Source organism: Physcomitrium patens, chromosome 23 (genome assembly GCF_059467195.1).
Source record: "Physcomitrium patens ecotype Gransden chromosome 23, ASM5946719v1, whole genome shotgun sequence".
Taxonomy (NCBI): Eukaryota; Viridiplantae; Streptophyta; class Bryopsida; order Funariales; family Funariaceae; genus Physcomitrium; species Physcomitrium patens.
Window position 1 is genome coordinate 5,185,368 of NC_143432.1, and position 24,369 is coordinate 5,209,736.

A 24,369-nucleotide genomic window follows, 5' to 3' on the forward strand; every position below is an offset into this window, starting at 1 on the left:
AGATGTGCAATAAAAATAGTTTAAAATATCTTGGCTTTATGGAACTCATTTACAGAAAATAACTCTCAATCGCATAATATTAGTGAATGGATTGAAATTTTTGTCACATCAACATCTCATTATCTCTTTTCTATTCTAAATTATAATAGACTCTTATAGAGAAATAAATAAAATTATCTACAATATGAAAATCAAACAACCTTAAAGAATCTATATAATTACTAAAGAAAAATGCATACTAATTAATCATATACAATTAAAAATCTCAAATGTTACAAAAAATTGTCTCAACTACAGTTGTATCTACTGCTAATTTTCTTAAATATAAAGTCTTTTAATAATAAGGTCCTAAAACCACCAAATTATATTTTTAATTTTTAATTTTTAAAAAATATAATTTGGACTAGTACAAAACCTTGAATAAAATCTACTAGACTTTGTTCAATCAAATTAATACAATTTCAATGAATATAATACCAATAGAAGTAAAACCATACTCAAAAACTATATAACACCTAATCCAATATAAATTGTTGAGTGGACAAAAATCTTATCTTCTTTAATTCTAAAAAAATCAATAAAATATTATAGAACAAAAAAAAAAAAAAAAAAAAACAAAATCTACTTCAATTTGACTCATTTGATATAGAAATATAATTCTTGATGCACATAGATATAAAATAAGAAAAAAACTTTCATAATACTAAATTTAAAACTTTCATTATATTAAACTGACTTGACTTGGAATAGCTATCATGGAATGCCATGTAGGATATCTATCAAAACCTTAAGTCAGCTGATTTCTCACACACACTAATATACACAAGGGAATTAACAAGCTGCCATTTTCTGCTTGAACAATTCCATAGTAATATTTGTATATTTGATCGATCGACTCGCACAAAACATGCGTCGTATTGAGAACCAAAACACATTAATCTCATCTTCTCCTTCGTCTCGCAGTGAATATCATTCTCAGTCTGGCTGCGTTTGCGACTCGTGCTTCATTTTCAACATCAACCTCGTCTTCTCCCTCCATCTTTCTTACATTTCTGTTTCCTTGCCTTCGCTCAACACCTCCTGTGGTTCTACGATGGAGGCTACGTTGATGTCAACTTCGCGCAAGCTTGCTGCATCTCACTCTGCCAAAAACCACCGCTCTTCCAGCCAGGTATCGCTTCATCACTTCCATCCTTCCATTCGATGGCAACCATGGTGGCCACTCTGTTTGCAATTCTCTTCACTCCTGCGAGTTCACGCTCCAATGTCCGCCTTCCTTTCATCAATTCATGCTTCTTGCTGTTGATAGTCTGAGCAGCTTTTCTCCGAAGCCCCTGCAGCCACAGCCGCGCCTCCTTCATATTGAGTATCATTGCGCTGAGCTTCTCGACCGTGCTCATCCTTTCCAGGGTTTTGTTCTCTTCTTGGCAGATCTCTATTTGCATCAGCAGCTTTGATCATCCTTTCCTACTCAACTAGTGCCGCCTATTTCGACTTTATCAACTGGTACAGAACTCTGTTTGTTTTTTTTGTGGCTTAGAAATCTCTCGACGTGTCAATTTCAATTCAGCCTCTAGCGGAGTTAGAATAAGCTCCCATAGAGGTATTTCATGGTCCTTTTCAGACGCTTCAACTCTTCGCAGAGTTGCCTCAGTTACGGTCTCAGCTGCTAGTGCTCCTCTCTTCTCATCATTCAATTTCTTCAAGATTCTTGTTGACAATGAGAACTAAACTGCCTCTGAGTTTTTCGTCGATATGTACGCTACGACCATTGAATCCGCCACTACCATTGCCCTTCCTACCAACTTTGTAGGCGCTGTAGAAGTCATCGTTTAAACTTCAGCTGCCAAGCGTGCTTCTGATTTTAGCAAAATCGGCACATTATTGGTAGTCACGTGTTCATCGTCCTCAGATGCAGTCTCGCCCATCGGAACATATAGTGGCTTCCTGTCGACGCCTACTAAAGCAATTTGTGCACTACAAGCTGGAGTATCTTGACAAAATCCAGCGCTTGATTTAAATAATGTACCGTTGAATAGATGTCACATCTGTAAATTTTGAAGCATGTCTTGTCGTCAGCATTGAATGCCATGGCTTAAGGAATAACGATCGCCGCAAACCAAATAATCTGATGTGACCAAAGAATACCAGTCGATTTCGACTGCAACAAAAACTTATTTGAGGTTAAGGCTTACTTCAGAGTGTTTTTATGAACGAGCCGTCCTGAGATTTTATTTCTCAAGGTCCATGATAATTAGATACGGTTGATAGTGACACCATTGCTTTTCATTGTGAGGCAGTAAATGAAGCGTTTGCAAAGTGCTCTTACTATCGTGGGCAAAGGCAGTTATAACCAGTTAACTTGAAACAACTTCTCGCGGCCAAAGCATATTGGATACTTGAGAACTTAAACAATACTCCTCCCCTTGTTAATCTTCAAGAAGATGGGCGTGTTCCTGTTCCAGCAGAACTTCGCCGTCTCATAGTGCTCCAATGACTGCAATTCAGCTCTTCAAAGATGTAGTGCTTGCAGTGATAAGTCTGTATCGCAGATTGTGGGAATTTAGTACACATAATTTATTGCGAAACTGGATGACTCGAATGCACCCTACCAGCATCTTGCATCCCGTTATTTGCCTCTTCAAACTGCCTCCCAAGGCCATACATAAAAGCTTGTGAACTCTCCCCTGGCAGCTTACTCTTTGAGATCTATATGTAATGCATTCGAACCCCTTCAAATTATACCTACAGGTCAATTCCTTGTCGATTAGTTCATCAATTGCACACTATGTGTGTCCAAGCATGCGTGGTCCAACCGCAGTTTAGAGGGCTCTGGACCTTCAAAGCATGGATTTGTAAGACAACGGTGGGAAAAACTTGCATGTTTATAAAAATGCGAGGCCATATGACCTCCATCAGCCTTATTTACTTATGTCTGCTGGTAACGTAGGTTGAGTATACATGGGTGTTTGCATTGTCAAGTATTAAGATTACAAGATGCATTTTATTGGCTGATTCAACAGTCTAGCTAGTCAAAGCCGTTCACAGATGTCACTTCCAATGTAGATAATTTGGAGACTAATATACTCTACAGGAGAGGTGCTTTTATCCAAATTGGTAACAATTTCAGTCACATATTGCGGTTAGTTTTGTCATCTAATTTATAGAAAAATATTGTATATTATATGCAGAGGACAACAAGGAAAACTTATACTGAGCTTAGGCAAACAAAAGATTTACAATGACACTTCAATATCTTTTATGTATAATAATTAGGGTTTTAATTCTCTGAGCCATAATAATGTTGTTTGACTGGATTCATCACTAATTGAACACTTTTTATCTGGATTTAGGTGTTCATTGGAATCTTAGAACATCCTATCTTAAGGTTAAAATGTCAAAAAATACATTAGAGTTTAAAGTATTAAGATAGTTTAAGTGAATATTAATCTTGATTAGGATTACTTAAGATAAAGATTGGTGTGCAAATAGCACAAAGAAGCACTAAAGTTTTAAAAAGTACAAGCCAAAACTTACATAGTATGATGGTATCTCATTCACCTCTCACTAGAAGGTATTTCACTAGAAACTATAATGTTTATACAAATTATAGCAAATACAAGTCCAATAGGATCTCAAGACACATTTTGTATGAGACATGAATGAATCTAGCTTTAAAACCATAATTTGCAAATTTACAAGGAAAGATAATTCACTTTTTAATAATAAAAGTTCCTTTTGATAAAGATTTTTTGCATTAAAATATCTATATTAGATATAATAAATATATTGCAATTATAAAATTGATACAAGATCACTAATAATATCAATAAAATATAAAAATAGCCACTAGAGCTTAAATCCATTACCTTATATCCATCTCAAATCTAAATTAAAATCTCTACTTTAATCATTTAAAAAAAAATCTATGATAAATTTAGAGCAATAAATAATATAACATAAAAGCAATTTAATATATATTTAAAAATAGATAATAGAAAATATAAAAAATTTAGATTTTTTTTTAAAATTTTAATATATTTTAAAAAGAAATAAAAGTCATCTTTTAGAATTATTAATTGTATCAATTAATAAAAAAAAAGTAAAAATATAAAAACTTATAGATTGTACTTTCTTATCCATTAGATATAAAAATTGTAGAATTAGGAATTACCAAGCATTAGTTGGTTTAATAAAAATATATCCTTGAAATAACAAATATAATATAAAAATAAAATAAATTTATATATTAAAATTCTACACATAAATACTTCTAAATACTTTATAATATTAGAAAATTTGTAATAATTCTTCCAAAAAATATTCTTTTAAATATATTTCTAACTTCAAATAAGTAATAAATAATAAATAAATAAATAAAAGAAGCAATAGATAAATATACAAGTTAAAACATCAAATATAAGATATTTTTGGAATTTTTAATATTATGGTACAAAACTCTAATGTAAATTATTTGAATCAATTTAAATTAGTAATAAATTCTAATGCTATTACAAAAAATATATAAAAATATATATATTTAACATAAACAAAGAAGGTCATTAAAAAAATATTATTTAAGTAAGAAGACTACCTCTACATACTTATTAATCTCTCAAATGTATACAACTAAAGCAATCAAATGCTTTAAGAATAATACTCTAGATCAATGAAATTAATTTCTAATATCCTCCATTAACTTATATTATAAATTAAGTTTACTTTAACATGGTACTTTGATAAAAAAAAATACAATTTGTACATATATATTATTGTAATTAGAATTTAAAAACTACTTAAAAGTAGCCATGTCAATTCTATCTTTACAGCTTGATAAAATCAAATTAGAACACAATAGCTACTCATAATTTCTTTAAAATATATATATATATATATATATATATATATATATATCATCACACATGGCATTAAAAAAATACTTATTACGATAAAAGTATGATCTACCATTAAATTAATTAAGCTTCCACTTTTTAGCTCCATTTCTTGTGTAATAGAGATTAATCTACAAATTGATGTAATTTTATATAGTCAAGATGTACAATCTTTTTTGGCATTACAAAAATATTTTAATTAAATTTTATTAAATTAAATTTTAATTATAAAAAATAAAGTTTATAATAATATTTTAGTAAGAATAAAATATTATGAATTAATAAATATTTATGGATTTAAATAGATAAAAATTAATATTTTATTTAAATTATAAATTAATTTATTTTTTAAATATTTTTTATTTTTTATAAGTAAATTAAAATATTGATAAGTTTGCAAACTTAATTTGGTCAAAAAACTTCAGTAGCTAAATGAGTTATTTTAATATTATTTTTTTTTTGTGATAAAAAAATATTTTTTAAAATATATAAATACTGTCAAAACAAACTCCAACTTTTTTCTATAAATAAAAATCTAATATTAGAGTTTAATTTCTATAGATAATTATTATTTTATTCATCTTAAATAAAGAATTTAACCTATATAATTCTAAATCACTTCTAAATATCTTAATAGCTAGGTAGTTACTCAATTTTTTCTTACTCAAAGATGCTTTTTTATTAAATATTATTTAATGCAGAATACAATGTATGCAATTGATGTATATTAAATGACCAAAGCTTCTTTAAAATATATTTTTCTATTAAATAATAATTTATTTATAAATTCAATAAGCATTTAATCATATATAAAAAGTTTTATAGCCTTTTCCTTTTTAATGAATTAAAAGAAATACAAATATTTTCTAAAAATAAGATACTAAAAAAACACCTTTCTTCAATAACTTCAATTTTTTTAATAATTCTAAGTTTCTAAAATTATAAATCTTATACTCTATCAAATTTTAAATTATAATTAATAAATTAAAATAATACCTTATTAGTCTATTAGTTTAGATTTGTGTTTTACAAAATACTTTCTTTTTAAATTATTTATGTAGTTACAAAATTTAAAACAAATTAAACTTATAAATTGATAGATATTTCAATAAAACCTTTACTGATGTCTTTTGATTTCTTACTCGAAGTATAACAAAGACATCATATAATTAATTTTCTTATTCCAATTGTTAATTGTTATAGGCATCCATCTATAGAAGAAATTAGAAGATTTTAAAAGGTTCTAAAAGGTCTTAGAACTTCTTAGAAAATCTTTAAAAAATCTAAAACTTCACAGAAGATTGTAGAAGGTTCTAAGAGGTTATTAGAGGAGATTCTTCCAATTATTTAACTTCCAAGTACAATAAGAAGTTTGAGAAGAAGTTTCTTATAATTTTGTTATAATAAAGCAATAAGGGAGATATTGAAGAAGCATTCTAGGATAACTTGAAAGCAAAGACATCTATAGGAAGTTATTTGGAAGCTTCTTAATTTCTAGTATACATAGGTATTGAAGCCCTTCAATCTCAACAATGTATGTCTTATAGTTTAGTTTGGATCTTTTAGTCTTCTCTTTGTTCTTATATTGCATTTCTTTGTTATAAGACTTAGGTATTCTATTATCTTATTACACTCTTGCATAAGTTCTTTAATTTAATTTTTTACATTAATTTCTATTCAAAATCTATATAAAATAAAATTTTAATATTTATTATTAATTTTTTATATTTTTATTTTAATTTTAGATCTATAATTTTTTTTTAAATCAACACTGATATTAAATTGCTATATTCTAGTACCTTCTCATATATATGGTTCTATAGTTGAAATTTTATAATAAATTTAAATCTTTATTATCTATAACATCTTAAATTTGATTAATTCTCCTAAGGACTTTTTAAAGTCATATTCTATTAAATCTATATTTATAAAATTCATTATCTATGTATTAAATCTATATATGACCTAAGATCTATATATTAAATCTATATTATAACAAATATGTATATATTGATCAAATCAATATCTTATGTATTAAATCTATATTATGTCATATGTATATATTGGTCAAATCAACACCTAGACATGTATGATTGCAAAGTTTAATATCTTTCAATCATCATTAAGAATGTGACCATTTTAATATTGTTATTATTGAGATTAATTGTGCTATTTTTTCTATTTTAAAATTTAAGCATTTATGCTTTTTTCATAATCATTCTAAGTTGTGTCTTACTTTAGATTGTGTGTAAAAATAATTATTGTTTCTAAAAAAAGAATAAAATTATTATTTAAAAAAAATATAGAAATAAACTATGAATTATGTATTTTATCAAGTAATCAAAATAATCTTTATCACTCCTAATAATCTCCATCCAAAAATAAATATCCAAATATTATTAAATATATAAAAAACTTCTTGAATTTTTATTGTACCAATATTCATGTACCATTATTATCTACATGCAATTTAGATAATTTTTTAAAGTGAAATAGATATCGATAATATAATATAATTATTAAAAATATATATCCAAAAAAAGATTAAAAAAGTTATTTTTAAGAATACACGAAGACTATGGACTTTAAAAAATATTCTTATAAATTATATATATAATAAAACAACTTGATTTTTTAAAATAAAATATTGAGTAAGATAAAATATTTATAGATTTTATGTAAAAATTAAAATAAATTAATATATAATATAATATATACATATAATAAATAATATGGTCTAAATTTTGTGTTGCTACAATCTTTAAAGTAATCTTATTATCATATTAAGGACATGAATCTTGAACAAAGAAATCAATTTGCAATTTAAGATCTTTGCTACTATTAAAATGCAATGAAATAATATAGATTTAATACATAAGGTGTTGATTTGGTCAATATATTAAATCTATATATGATAAGAATTAAATGTATCTAATTTAATGTCTTAAAATTCTTAAATTAATATTAATATTAATTAATTAATTTAAATTAATAATTATATATTATAATAAATTAATATTATTAATATTATTAATTAATTAAGATTATCATATTTGTCTATTTCACATTCATCTAATCCATATTTATTTAATTTATGTAATAGATATAATTCCAATTTTTTATTTGTAAAATATATTATATCCAAATTTAAATATTTCATTGAAGAGTTTGATTATTCATCCAAAATTTATCTCCAATATTAAGCAATAAGATTTAAAAACATCCTAGAAAAATTCTAAAGAAGCTAACACATTTCATTTTAATAACATCAAATTTCTTGTTACTTAATTAGATGTCATAAGATTGTACAAACTTCAAATCAAGTCAATTAAGTCTTGTTAGAAGCACAACTTAAAGATGCATTACTTTTCTATATGTCAATATAGAACTTCTAATGGTTTAAAAAAAAATTGAACTTTAAATCAACATAAAATTTTTCCACAATAATAGATCCTTCTTCACTTAATTACATACTACAGTTGCTACAAAGCTTGAATTTAAGTTCTTATAATCTTTTTAAAAGTAAAAATATAAAATTCATCCATTCTTTAATGGCTAATATCAAATTTATTTTATCTTTTCTTATGCCATGGATATACATATTTATTCTAAAAATTATTTAAGCAATATGAATAGGTGGAAATAAGTAAAAGTAGATTAATTTTATAATATCTTTTAGAAAAGCTTCCTAAAAGCTTCATAGACATAGTTTCACCTATATACATGTCTATAGATGATTGATAGGTTAAAAACTTGGCCAAAATGTTAGCCATGTATCGCATGTATTAGTAGCTTGTGGTATAAGCTAATGATATAGCATACATATAAGAAACTTATCTTACAAGTTAAGACATTTGTCTCACAAATTGAATACATATTAGAGGTCCTATAGAATATCGCTATATAGCTCTCAGATATATAGTATATATAGACATAAGAGTGAAACCTTTCTTTACTTTTGTAAATTTCTTTCTTACTTCTTATCTAATTTCAAGGATCTCTAATTTTTTGTCTTTTGGCAATAGCCATTTTAATTTCTTATACATATATATATATATATATATATATATATATATATATATATATATATATATATGTATTATCATCTTTCTTTGAAAAAATTCTCACTTATTTATTTCCTTCATTAATTTTTTATCCTTGATAGATTGATAAAAATATACTTATAATATTTAAGCTTTGTCTCTTCTCAATTAAGAGTGGATTATTTTTATTTTTTTTTATAAGACATAAGCATATCAGAAGTTATAAATTATCCACTATTAAACTGATATTGTTCTTAGAATTTCTTTTATTCTCTATTCTTCATTTTTACTTATCTTGAAAGATATTAGACATCTTCTTTTTTATTGTGTAATCATAGAAAAGCTTGCTAAAATAAAGAGTGCAATAGTATAAATGCAAGAGTAATTGAAGGCATTAATGCTTACTATACATCAACTCAATTTACCACTAAAAAGAGTAACAAGATTGACAAGAAGTAAAATTACATAGATAATTGGAGCTTCTTCAATATCTACACCAAATTATGTTATTCTTTTTATAATTGAACACCATTCAAACATTAAAGAACCAAAAATTACCTTTTTTAAGAAGTTTAATAGCATAAGATCAAAATTTCAAAGATTCATCAATTAAGTACAATTAATGATTGAACTTCAATTTCAAAGCTACCTAACTTTACGATCATAAGTTAGGTTTATTAATATATTTCTTTTAGGTTCTATATTATCATAATTTTCATCTTTTTTTAAATGACATGATCTAATATTAGATAATATTGAGGTTTTTTGGTAAATTTTTGATTTATATATGGAAAATATGATGCAATTCATGTTGCAATAAATTAGATTTGTATTTTGAAATAAAATAATCAATCCATAATATTTTATACTTCACAATTTAAATAATTTCCAATTGATATCGAGTAGAATGATGCTATATTTATTAGTAAATTTCTTTATAGATATAAGATAAAAAAAATTGATATTTAATTTATTTGATCTTCAAAAATTTAATCAAACAATTGACTTTGCTATGAAAAAAGATCAATGAATTTTTTAAATTTCAATCGAAGAGTTGTACAAGTAGGCCTCAATATTATTTTAATCCAATGGTAATACTAATAACTTCTCAATATATATATATTTGAAAGTAAAAGATATGCAAATTGATGCAATATGTTTCAAATCTCTCATTGAATAAGAAAAAACTTGTTGTTATTAAAAAATATTGTGCTTATATTCTAGAATATCAAAATATATTACTCAACATTGTCCAAAGAAACAATACAACCAAAAAATGAAGACTGTGGCTATTAAAAAAGATAATATGTCAAAAAACAAATTTGTCCAATTATAATAAGAATCATGCAGGTAGAATCTTATACAATACCTAGTGAAGGTCTTATTCTCTTCTTACAACCTTTTCTTTATTTTACAATATATTTTAATTTAGAATCCAAATATTACAAAGCCTTTGCCTTATTAGATAAAGAGCTTGTTGAAAGATATAACATACATTTAATGAAGAAAACTAAACCTATTCATATAAAAGTCATAGATGGTCATTCATTATCTTTTAGAGATAATAATTATGAAATCCTTTCTATAGAAATAGCAATTAATGGTTATAGTAGCTTTATAATATTTAATAACATTACATCTCTCTCTAATCCAATTATTTTAGATTTATTGTGGCTTAAAAAGTTTAACCTTTAAATAAATCATATTTTTTGTATTCTTTATTTTTCTAAAAATATAACTAAGAGTATTATTCATCAAATAAAAATTCATAAATCTAACACAACTAAATTTGTATTTCTAAATACAAAAGCTTTCTTACATATTGTAAAAGAAGAACCACCTTGTATTATTTATGCCACACTTATTTCTAATGGTGGAAAGACTTCAAATAGCATATTAAGCAAATATTAAGATTTTTAAGATATTTTTGAAAAGAAGAATATAAATATTTTTTTGAAATTCAACTACCATTTAGACCAATCTATAGTTTATTATTAAATGAGTTGGCTAAATTTAAAGAATATATTCAAGAGAATTTAGACAAAAATTTCATATATTATTTTAAATCTTCAATAAGAGCTCCAATCTTATTTGTGAAGAAAAAATATGTATCATTATAGATGTGTATCAATTATTGAAGATTCAATAAGATCACTATCAAAAATAGATACATTCTATCTTTCATATCAAGACTTTTTGATCAATTAAATTAAGCTAAGATCTATACAAAAATAGATCTATAAAAAATATATAACCTGATATGCATTGAAAAAGGAGATGAATCAAAGATTGTATTCTGAATTAAATATGAACATTTTGAATATAATATCATGCCTTTTGAACTTACAAATATACCAATAACTTTTTAACATCTAATGAATGATATATTTTAAGAGTTTTTGGATAATTTTGTTGTCTATCATCAAAATGATATCTTAATCTATTCTAAAAATATAAAAAATATAAACTTTATATTATCATGTATTACAAAAGCTAAAAGATATAAGGCTCTATGCCAAAATAGAAAACTATGTGTTTCATACTATTTAAGTTGACTTTTTAAAATACATTGTTTCAAATAATAGACTCATGATGGATCCTAAACAATTCAAATGATGGATCCTAAAATAATTCAATTTATAGCTCTATTTATATGTTTGACTTATTATGACAAATTTTAGTAGAATTAAGAAATTAAAGAAACATTTGAAGCTTTCAAAATAATTTTTATTTTTGGGCCAATTTTATATTCTATTAACTTCTACAAGCCATTCTTTATGAAAACAAATGCATCAAACACTAAGATGCCATATTATCAAAAATAGAAGAAAATGATAAATTCTACTTAATAGCTTTTTATTTAAGAAAATTTTCAGCATTCAAGTTCAACTATGAGATCCGTAATAAATAATATCTTATAATTATGGATTTATTTCAAGAATAATGTTGTTATCAAAAAGGTACTTCTAATTCAATTATTATAAATATAGATTATAAGAATCTTGAGTATTTTATATAAATACATGTTTTGAATTATTGCTAAGCTTTTTAGAGCATATCTTTGTCAAGATTTGAATTCAAGTTTACTTATTGGCTAGAAAAATAATAAGATTTATCAAATAATTTTTCTAGATGATCTTATCTTATACCAAAAGAAAGAGATGTGACTTTTGATTAACAATGAATAATTCTTTTGAAACTAGAGCAATTTCATCTTTGAGCAATGAAATCAACACTAACTATTGATTTAATTTTTCTTAAATAAACTCAATTAAGTATTTTTTTTTTTAATCTTCTTGTTTGTAATATTAAAGAAAATTCTTCAAAATCTTATGATACTTTTAATTTTTAATTTTTATAAAATCTATTATATTTTTAGAGTCACTTATATATTCTAAAAGATGAAGCATAATTACATATTTTCTAAGCTTATCACAACTTTTTAGCTGTGAGATACTTTAGATAGAACAAGATATTGGAATTAGTATTAAAATTTTATTGGTCACTACAAATGTAGGAGGTACTCAAAGATTTTATATAATCATATAATATTTGTGCAAGATCAATAATTCCTTATCATTGATCCTATGGACTTCTTCAACTATTATCTATTTTAAAAACATATGGTCTTTTATTTCTATGGACTTTATTATAGATCTTTCAGTCTCAAGTTCCTATGATTCTATATTTGTGATGGTAGGTTATTTCATTAAGATAGCATATTTTATATTATATATAAAATCTATGTCTAGTGAAGAAATAACTAAGTTTTTTCTTCACAAAATCTATTGCTATCATAGATTACTCAAAGAGGTTTCAATTTGACTATATTAGATAGGAGGTTTCAATTTGAGTCTAGATTTTAAAGAATTCTTTTTAAAATTCTAAATATAGATATAATATTATTTTTAACTTGCCATCTTTAAATTGATAGATAAATAAAATATGTAAATAAAATTTTTGAGCAATATTTGAAGTATACCATCAACTATCAATAAGATGATTAGATAATTCTTTACATTGGCAAATTTTGTTTATAATGATATAATACATTCTTTTATTTAATAAATATTTTTTTATTAATTATAATTATCATCTATAATTTTATATTTTTAACTTTTCAAAAGTTGATAATTCTATAGCAAAAGATTTAAAAAAGCATTTATCTAAGCTATATATAATAATAAAGGCACATCTAAAAGAAACTCAACAACAAGAAATGATCAATACAAATGCCTATTGCAAGGAGCAATGTCAATTCTATGTTGGCAATAAAATATGATTATTTTATCATAATATCAAGACTATTTACTTTTGTAATAAATTGGATTATCATAGAATTTAACCATTTCTTATATATAAATAAGCCAATTCAGTTGCTTATCAATTACATCTATCAAAGTCTATGAAGATCCATTCTATAATTTATATTTTTTTTGAACCATATAAGATAGTGAATATCCAAAAAAAAAAGACAAATGCAACCATTTTTTATAGTAATAGATAATAATCAAGAATTTGAGATGAAAGAAGTTTTAGGCTGAAGGAGATATCAAAATATGTTAAAATATCTTGTTCATTCAAGTAGATATGATATTAAAAAAATCCACATAAGAACCAGCAAAGAATCTTATAAATACAATAAAAAAGGTTAAAAATTTTCATCAACAACATCCATCAAAACCAAGATGAAGAGTCAAAAACTTTCTTTCTATAAAACAAAGAATTTTCAATGGAAATTATATTTTATCTTCTATCTTCTATCTTTTATTATAAATTCTTTGTATTTTATAATACTAACAAAATGGAGAATCTACAACTAATAGATTCAACTTAAGAACCATCATTTGCTAACTTATTAGATAAGATATTATAATTCTTATTCCCTTTAAGACAACATAATCAAGATGAAAACTTTCAAAAATAACATATTCTTTATTGAATAGATGATAAGATATAATGCATTTGATATCACAACCTTAAAAAATACTTTTGATGTTTGGTGATTTTATTAAAGATAGGAATAATTCTTGATGATAGAACAAATATTTTGTTTGAAAGAAATTATGAAGGCTTCAACAATGATCTAATAACATGATGGTCTTCTTGCCTTTAAATAAGACATTATCAATAATTGAGAGGACCTATCAACTATCTTCAAAGGGAACAATGATTAGAATATGTGACAAATATAATTTATCACATCTTTAACTTCATCAATATGTCATTACTGCTCCTTGTAGAGCTTATCTTTAGAAAAGAGGGTAATATCACAAAAATACATATTTATTTTAATAGTTATCTAAATAATATAAATAGATAGAAATAAGTAAAAGTAGAGAAATTTTATAATATCTTTTTAAAAAGCTTCTTAAAAGCTTCACAAACATGATTTCAACTTTATACATATGTATTAGTGATTGATAGATTAAAAACTTGGCCAAAAAATTAGCCATATATTACATCTTATTCTATTACATGTCTTTTTAATTGAAAATATACCAGATATCTGATTGTAGAAGGTGAAATCATATGTTGTAATTATCTAAAAAATCCTAATAGGTTTCAACCATTAAAAAAGAAACAATTTGAATTCTAATGCAAAAGGACTTAAAAACACTCTTTTTAATTTCCTCAAGAAAATATAAATCCTAATTATTTTTTTTATTTTTATTTTTTTTTTGCAACTTCAATTTTTTTCTCCAAATTCTAATATTAAAAAAAAAGAACTTTGAAGTCACTAACAGATAGCATCAATAGGGTTGCTCACAAAGAGAGTATGGAATAAGATATCTCTCACTTCCAATACCTATTACTTATAGGTGGTAGTTGCTACTTTAATAGACAACTTCCATCCTTTGATAAATACATCCATCTAATATTTATTGAAACTATCCATAGCTATCTTATCTATTATAAAAATATATTTTAAAAATATTCTCTATACGTTTAAGATCTTTTTTTCATTCATCTATCTTATCTCTTGGCCTTCTTATATATCAAGAATCAACCTTTTGACTAATAGCAACTTACTTAATATAATATCTTTTATATTATAATTTATTTTATTTTTACTTTTATTTACTTATTTTAACATTCTTACTTTGTTATTAATCAAAGGCTTTCAATCCTAATACTTTGGTCAACATGTGATGTCTATTTTTTATTAATACCCTTGTCAAAAAATCAACAAGCATGTCTTCTATTACACAATAATTCATATCAATCATTCCCATTTCATTCTTCTTTCTTATGAAGTGATGTTAAATATTAATATGCTTGGTCCTTGAATGATGCTTTGGATTCTTTGCAAATGTAAGATATTCTTAATTGTCACACTCCATTGAAGTTGCTTCAATTTGTGCTACTCAAATATCCTCTAAAAGTTGTCTTAACAATATTGCTTCTATTGTACCATAGCTTGCTACCATATACTTCACCTCTATTCTTAATCTTATAATTATTGATTGTCTCTTGCAATTCCATGAAATAATTCCAATTCCAACAAAGAAAACATATCTCATTATTGACCTTTTATCATTTGCATCTCCGATCTAATCTGTATTATAATAACCATATAAAGTAATATTATTACTTCCAAGACATAATTTGAAATGTATAGTGCCTTTTAAGTACCTCATGACTTTTTTGATGGTTACTCAATGGATTGATCTAGCCTTTGACATGTGTTGATTCACAATACTCGCTGCATATGCAAAATCCATCTTTATACCAACTATTGTATACATAAAAGAATCCATTGTTGCCTTGTATAGAATACTTTACATTTCACCTTCAACTTTAACAAATCCTTTATTTGTGAGCTTCATCAACTTCAAATTGGCGTCCAAAGGTGTTTCAATGGACTTGCATTTTTTCAAGTTAAATCGTTTCAATACCCCTTGAATATACTTGTTTTGGCTCATTGTAATGGTCTTTTTAGTACGTTTTCTTATAAACTCTATTCCTAAATAATAATGAGGTTCTTTCAAATCATTCATTTCATACTCCTTTTCTAACTTTATCTTCAATCAATCCATCATCTTCAATTTATTACTTAAGATGATCAAATCATCAACATAAAAGATCATAATCAATATAAACTCACTTAATTGTATCACATATATAGAACAATCAGCCTTACTTCTTTCAAATCCTTCATTTAAGAAGAATGTATCAATACATTGATATCAAGCCTTTGATGATTTCTTAAGCCCATACAAGGATTTTTTTAACTTACAAACAAGGTATTATTTGCCTTCTTCAATAAATCTTTGAGGTTGATTCATATAGATATCTGCTTCTAATCTTTTATTTAAGAAAGTCATCTTCACTTCTATTTAATGCATCTTTAAGTCCATTGTTGCCTCAATTGTCACAATGGTTCTAATGGTCTTGAATTTGGCCATGGAAAAAAATGTCTCATTGAAATTAATACTAGCAACTTGTGAATAGTCTTTGGCAACCAATCTAACCTTATATCTTATAATATTATCCATTGCATCCTTCTTAATTCTAAATACCTACTTATAACCAATTAAAGATTAATTTTTCTCCAAAAAATAAAGAATCTTTAATTGTTCTTTACTTCATAAAAAAAGATGTAATTCATCTAGCAATCACCAAAGATATCCTTTGACATGAATCACATCAAACAATATCTCTTTTAATTTAATGAAGATTCACCTTCTTGCACTCCAAGGTCTCTTACAACCTTCTTTTTTCTTGAAGCTTATAACTTCATAGTTAATGATTGATACTCTTCATCATCTTCTTCTATAATATATTCATTGTCTTCATTGCTGGTTCTAGCAATTATAGATATACTTTGATCTACCTTCTTTAGCTCTTCATCTTTATTCATACCTCCATCATCTTCATTGTTATCTTCTTTTCCTTTCTTTGCTAGAATTGGAGATGTATTTACAAACACACCATTATTTCTAGTTGGACACATCTCTAAGTACTCATAAGCTCTCTTATGCTCCAAAAATTCTATATCATGACTCTTGATGATCTTTTTAGTTTCTAAACACATAAGCCTACATACCTTGATATCTTTACAATATCTAACAAATACATATTTTGTATCTTTTGCATCAAATTTGGACCTCATATAATTTGGTATTTTTGTATAAACAACACATTTTAAAAATCTTCATGTATAAAATACAAGGTTTTTTGCTACTTTAAGCTTCTTGTAGAGTCATTGATGTAAGTGCACTTATAAGGCACCTATTCTTTATATACATTGTTGTAACCATGGCTTCCATCCACTATTCATGTCCAAAATTTTGTGCTTGAGGCATACTCCTTGTTATCTCCATAGTAGTGCAATTTGCTCTTTTAGCAACTCTATTTTTTTGTAAAGTATAAAGAATAAAAGTTTATCTTACAATACCTTGAATATTTAAAAAATCAACAAAACTACTTACAAAAAAAGTATAGAATAATATATCTATTATTTCTAACACCTATTACTTATAGGTGGTGGCTGCTGTCTTAATAGATAACTTCTATTCTTTGATGAATACATCCATCCAATATTCTATTGAGACTATCTATAGCTATCTTATTTATTATAAAAATATATTTTTAGTATATTTTTTATATCTTTAAGATCCTATGTACGTTCATCTATCTTATTTCTTAGCCATTTTATATATCAAGAAGTAAAATTTTGACTTATAACAACTTATCAAAAATGATATCTTTTATATTGTAACTTATTCTACTTTCACTTTTACTTACTTATTTTAATACCTAATCCTAGGCAACAAGCTTCAACTAGTTATAATTCTTATTATTAGCTTTAAGATTCAAAACTCTATTTAAAGCTCCTTCAAAAGCTCCACTCTTAGATCCACTCGAAGCTCCAATCAAAGCTCCAACTTTTACCTTCTTACATTCTTTTTCCATCAAATTTAAACAAGAATGAACAAAATCTAACACCTTCTACTCTAAACTTTTATGTTGGATTTATCACTTATATTATATTACATATCTTCTTCTTTGAGAATGTACTAGGTACTTGGCTATGGAAGGTGAAGTCATATGTTGCAATTATCTAAAAAATCCTAATAGGTTTCAACCATTAAAAAAGAAGCAATTTCAATTCCAATGCAAAAGGGCTTTTAGTAGATGCAAAGTGCTCAAAAATTTTCTTTATAATTATGTCAAGAAAATACAAATCCTAATTTTCTTATTGTTTGCTCTTTTTTGTAACTTCAAATTTTCTCTCCAAATCTTAATTTTAGGTAGCAAGCTTCAACTAGCAATAATTTTTGATCTAACTATCTAATTAGTGTAAAAAATTTCATACTAGTATAATAATATGTCTTTTATATGCTTAAAAATTTTTAATCCAATTCAATTTACAAATTATGAGGAAAATACAAACGAATCGTATTGGTGTCTCTTGGTTGCCTACTTGAAGATTGATGATGAAGTTTGAATAATAATTTCTCTATCTTCAACCATTGATTTTAATTTCAAATTAATATGTAGCTTAATATGTCAATCTTCTAAAACCACGCCAAATTTCTTCTTGTTCCAATAAGTAGATCTTTAGATATTGCCAAAATCCTATTCAATCTTAAATTGCCAACTTTTGATACCTTCTTACTCTAATTATTAAATATCTTCTGATTGCACCATTAAAATAATATAAAAGTTCATGCAATTAGCACACCTATTCAACTATACATTGACAAAAATTGAACCATAGATGTCATATGCACCTCATGAACCAATCAATAGTGCTAATCCTAATTTTATTGCATAAATCCAAAATCATCGATACAAATCCAAACTTTGCACAAAGATTACAAAATCATCTCAAAACCTATAAAAATAAGCTTTATCACTTTAAAATGAACTTAAAGCTACCTCTTTGATTTAGGTCTCCAATCTCCAAAATCTCTCCTATTTTGCCTTAAGCGGCTGTTTTAATAGCTAGAAGTCTGAATTTGATCCTAATCCACAAATGGTCATTTCTTAGGTATCAGTCCAACCTTTCTCAGGAATTTTTTAGCATTATCCTATCCTTAATTTTATCATAGAGTTAAAAATATTAAATATTTATTTAATCTAATTTATTTTTATCAATTTATGGCCTTTCTAATATACTTAATTTTTTTTTTTATAATCTAGAAGGTAAATTTGCTAACCAACCTTTAATCTTCTAGCTATTAAAATAAGAAAATAAACTAAGAGGCTTTCATAAAGGCCTTGTTTAAATTTTTAGAATTATTATTTAACTAAGATAATAGAGTACAAATCATAATATTATTTTTGTTTATATTTTCACCATATAGTCATGTTACAACACAAAAATATATTGATAGCTTGTGGAATAAGCTAATGATGTGGTGCACATATAAGAAACTTATTTTGCAAGTTAAGACATATGTCTTACAAATTGGACACATATTAGAGGTCTTATAGAATGTCGCTATGTAACTCTAAGATAGATAGTATATATAGAAGCAAGAATGAAGTCTTCTTTATTCTTATCAATTCCTTTCTTACTTCTTGTTTAGTTTCAAGGATCTTTATTTTTCTTATCTTTTGATAATAGCCATTTTACTTTCTTTTGAATATATATAATTTTTATTTTTATTTTTTTCACCTTTCTTTAAAAAAAATCTCATTTGTTTATTTATCTTTATTGAATTCTTGTCCTTTTCATCTTATCTTGTTGTATCTTTTAAATTTATTACTTCAAAATAGCAAGGCAAAAAATGCCCTCTATTTATTTGGTTGTCTAATTCTTATTTAAAAATCAAATTCAACACAATGTATTGCAATGGAAATTAGACTTTATATTCTTTTTGTAACAAGAAGCTTTGATGTAATTCAAATTTTAAATAATAAATATTTTTTAAAAAAAGAAATATTATCAAAGATAAGAACTTAAAAAATAAAAATAAATAAGTGAGATTGTCTAAAAGAAATATGAAAAAAAGAAAATAAAAAATTATATATATTCAAGAAAAAACTAAAATAGCTATTTATAGATATAAAAAAATATAAATCCTTGAAATTAAACTAAAATAAAGAAAGGAGTTGATAGGAATAAGGAAAGCCTTTCTTTTGTCTTTATATATACGATCTAATTAGAAATTACTTGATAACATTCTATACAACCTTTAATACGTATCCAACTTGTTTATCAAGTTTTTAACTTATAAATTATCTACAAATAGATATAAAGTCAAATTTGAATCTATGAAGCTTTTAAAAATGTTTTTTACAAGATATTACATAATTTATTTATTTTTATTTATTTCTATTTAATTCTTTTTGTATAAATAATTATTAATATTAATAATGACTATGAAATTATTTTTCCTTCTAAAAACAAGCTTTGTAAGGAATAGTAATCACATGTTGAAGAAGTTCAAGATATAACAAATTATATTTAAAACACAATCTAATCTTTATTCTTTTTAAAGATGATTGATATATCATTTCAACTATCAATAGTATTTCATACTACAATAGAAAGACCACCATGTTATTTGATCATTTTTAGGCCTTTATGACTTCTTTCAATAAAACATTTAGAATAAAATTAAGAGTGGTTTTATCTCCAATAATATCACCAAACACCAAAAATATCTTTTAAGGTTATAATGAAAAATGCATTGTCTCTAACCATCTATTAAAAAATCATGTCATTCTTAAAGATCTTTATTTCTATTATGTATCCTAAACGCTAAGATAATTTCAATGTCTTATTTGATGATTTAGAAAATAATAACTTCTAAGTTAAAGTTGTTAACTATTAATTATTTTTTTTTTAGCACAATAAATATAAAGAAACCACAAATATAGATATAAGATAAAATAAAAATTTTATTGAACATTCTTTGCTACATGTAAAGATTTATTTTTATTTTTCATCTTGATTTTGACAAATGTAGTTAATAAAAACAATAACATTCTTTCCTACATTTTCAAGATTCTTAAATGGCTCCTATATGGATTTACTAATATCATATTTGTATTAATATATAAGATATTTTTATAAAAAATAAATTTTATATTTATAATGATAAAAATAACAAAAAAAATCAAATATACAGTGATACAATATGTATGAGGTTTACTTCTCTAAAGCTACATCCATGGAAGAAATCTCTAATTCACAACTTTACTAATATCATATCTAAGATACAATATATTCTCTCCAAGCTAATTCATTTATTGCAAAATTTATCCTATACATTAATTCTCAAATCTAAATCTGCCTAAGACTATATCTTATTAGGCCTCTTGAATCAAAAATTCTAAATTTAATATAATATTTTGGCATTCTTATTTTTATGTCATAAATAATTTATATTGGAGGGCTCTGCTTCATATGCTTATCAAAAAGGTTCTCATTGCTTTAAATCCCTAGTTGAAATCAACCTCAAATTTTACAAAGATATTATCAATTAATAAAATATAAGCTATTATTAACATATATTCCAATATATTTTGGTGCTACTTTGAATCTAATACCTCTTTAATTTTTAATTCATTATCATTATCTAATTTTATAAGAAAAAATGGTATTTGATTTTTTTTAATATATTCATTAACTTATATGGCTAAAAAAGAGACATATAGAATACAAGATGGACCTTCATAGACTTTGATAGGTATAATCAATATGAAATTGAATTGATCTACTTACATATAGAAAATGATTCAAATCTACAATAATCCAACTTCTCACAAGGACAAATAATCTTAATATTACAATAAAATAACCATACCTTATAGTCAATGTGTATTTAAATTTATTCCTTGTAATAGAAATTTTTTTATCTTTTTATATTCTTAAGCTTCTATTTATTATATCTTCATTATTGCATGTAGCTTTAATAAATGATTTATCGAATCTTTTTCTATAGAATTATTAAATTTTAAAAAATTAAAAATATCAAATTATAGATAATAATCATAATTAGCATAAAAAAATAATTATTGAGTATAAAAATGTATCATATCAAAAATATCCTAATCAAAAATTAATCAATATGTGATTAGAACAATAACAAATACTTCAAGTATTAAAGCCACTAATAAAAATTAATCAATTAACTAGCTAGCAAGGAGCTATAATTATAAATTGAAAGAAAAAGATTGAAAATGATATTATAAGTTTAAATATTATAGCTTGAATTTATAGATATTTTATATTTTTATATTTTTAGATACTATTTATTAAAATTATCTTTTTTTAGAAATTAATTATTTTTAGGCTATAATCCTATTATTATTATTTTTAATTCTTCCATCATTTTTTCTATTTAAAACTTTATAAAATTCTATTTTCACTAGTTTATAATTTTAATATTTTTTTTTGATTTTTTTAATTTATTTATATTTAAATTTTTACATCTCCATCTTCTTTACTTTATATTTATATTTATTTATATATATTTATAAATATCTTATCAAAAATTAATATCTTTGATATTTTGATACCGTCAAACTATTTTATTTTATTATATTTTATTTTCTTGTAAAATTAGTTCTTATAATCCTTCTATTTTATCTTTTATTATAAAGATGATAATTTTTATCTATATTTAGTTATATATATATATATATATATATATATATATATATATATATATATATATATATATATATATTAAGTTTAGAAAATTCTTATTTAAATTCGATTTATTTAAAGTCCAAAAATTTTAAATCTAATAAAAAGTTTTAAATTTAAATTTTTTAATTTTTTAAAGGTTAATAATTAAAAATAAAATGAATTTTTTTAATTTTTTGAAAAATGTATTTTATTAATGATAAAGAACACCATCTCAAATTCTAACTTATCTACTTTTTTATTATTCTTTTGGTTTTATAAATCTTTTGAATTGTTAGATCATGTCATATCTTGGACTATTCTACCTACCTATTTGAGCAATCAAAATTCTAAATTTAAAAAATAAATATATGGGTCTATTTAAATATTAAATTTAAAATTTTAAAATATTCAAAAAGATTTATGTAGTTTAAGTTCTTAACTATATTATTAAAAATATAAGTATTAAAATAGTAAAGTAAGTCAATTCAAAGATAATAGAAAAATCCATCAAAATCTTTTAACGAATCTTCATTATATTTATAAAAAAATAAGCATTAACTATACCTTCCATCTTTCACTATCTTTAATATGAATTCTATTACTTGTTGGTTGCTAATTATTGAAATGAGTTGAAGATGTGCCTTGTCATAAAAATATGGTAGTACTAAGCAAGTAAGCCATGGTGTTGTGTTATATAAAACTAACCTATGAATGCATTGAACATTTGACTATGGAGGGGTTTGAACTTATCTTGAAGTTTGATTTACAACCCAAAATAATGCATAAATTATTTGAAAACATCCTTTGGCATCCTTGAACAATTCATATAAGCTTACAATTAAATTAAGTATATTTTATAAAAAAAATTATAAATTATAAAAAAACCTTATCATATTCTATTTTTTTAAAATAATCTTCAAACAAAATTTAATATAATTTAATTGAATACTAATCAACCTCTAATTCAATTCTAAAAAAACTTCTAATCAAATTCTAATCAAATTCTAATTCAATCCTAATTAAATTATAGATCAATCTTAATTCAATTTTAATTAAATTTTATATCCTAAATAAAATCTTAATCAAATCCAAATCAAATCTTAAATCTTAAATACATCCTAAATTTCTAAAAAAAAAATCTAAATCTTAAATCTTAAACTAATCTTTAATCAAATCCTAAAAAATTCTTAAATATCAAATCTTAAATAAATCCTATAGAAAATTAAAATCTTAAAAAATAATAATTTGACTATTAATTTCAACTCAAAATTTTTAAATCTTTCAATAACTCAGTTGAAAATAAGTATAAAAACTTTTTAAAAGATAAAATTTATTAAATAGAAGATAAATCTCTTAATTTGTTTAGATATTGATCAACATCCTTTTCTAACCTTGATATCAATTTCCAAGTGCCAAAATCTCTTGAATTCATCATTTAATTTTTTTCAAACCATGCAATATTATTAAAAATTAAAATTTCTAGTAGAGTGCAAAGTTTTTTTCAATCTAACTAGCAAATTTTTGAAAATCTTAAAATCCTTATTGATCCTTAAAACTCCAATTTTCGAAACTCCAACACTCTTAAGTTTCAATAACCTTTAAACAAGTCATTTGATCAAGCTCAAATTTAGATCTCACATCTAACACAACTATGATCTTACAAACATAAAATTTTACTTATAGATCAATTACCAATCTTACAAAATTCTCTAAAATATAAATCTTTTATATTTCTTTAAAAAACTAAGTCATTTCAAATTAACCTTGACTTTACAAAGTCTTTACAAATTCATTGCAAACTCAAATCACTCATAGTGACTACTCTAAAAACCTTGTTCTA

General features: G+C 24.0%; 1 long non-coding RNA gene across 2 annotated transcripts; it reads left to right on the forward strand.

Moving 5' to 3' along the window:
* The first annotated feature begins 955 nt into the window (after positions 1 to 955).
* On the forward strand, positions 956 to 2,921 carry LOC149986498 (uncharacterized). 2 transcript variants are annotated; one of them, XR_016500386.1, is made up of 2 exons: positions 956 to 1,171; positions 1,310 to 2,921. It is a non-coding gene; the product is annotated as an uncharacterized LOC149986498 (long non-coding RNA). The 2 variants fall into 2 exon arrangements; XR_016500385.1 differs by having other exon boundaries at positions 1,341 to 2,921.
* The last annotated feature ends 21,448 nt before the right edge of the window (positions 2,922 to 24,369 follow it).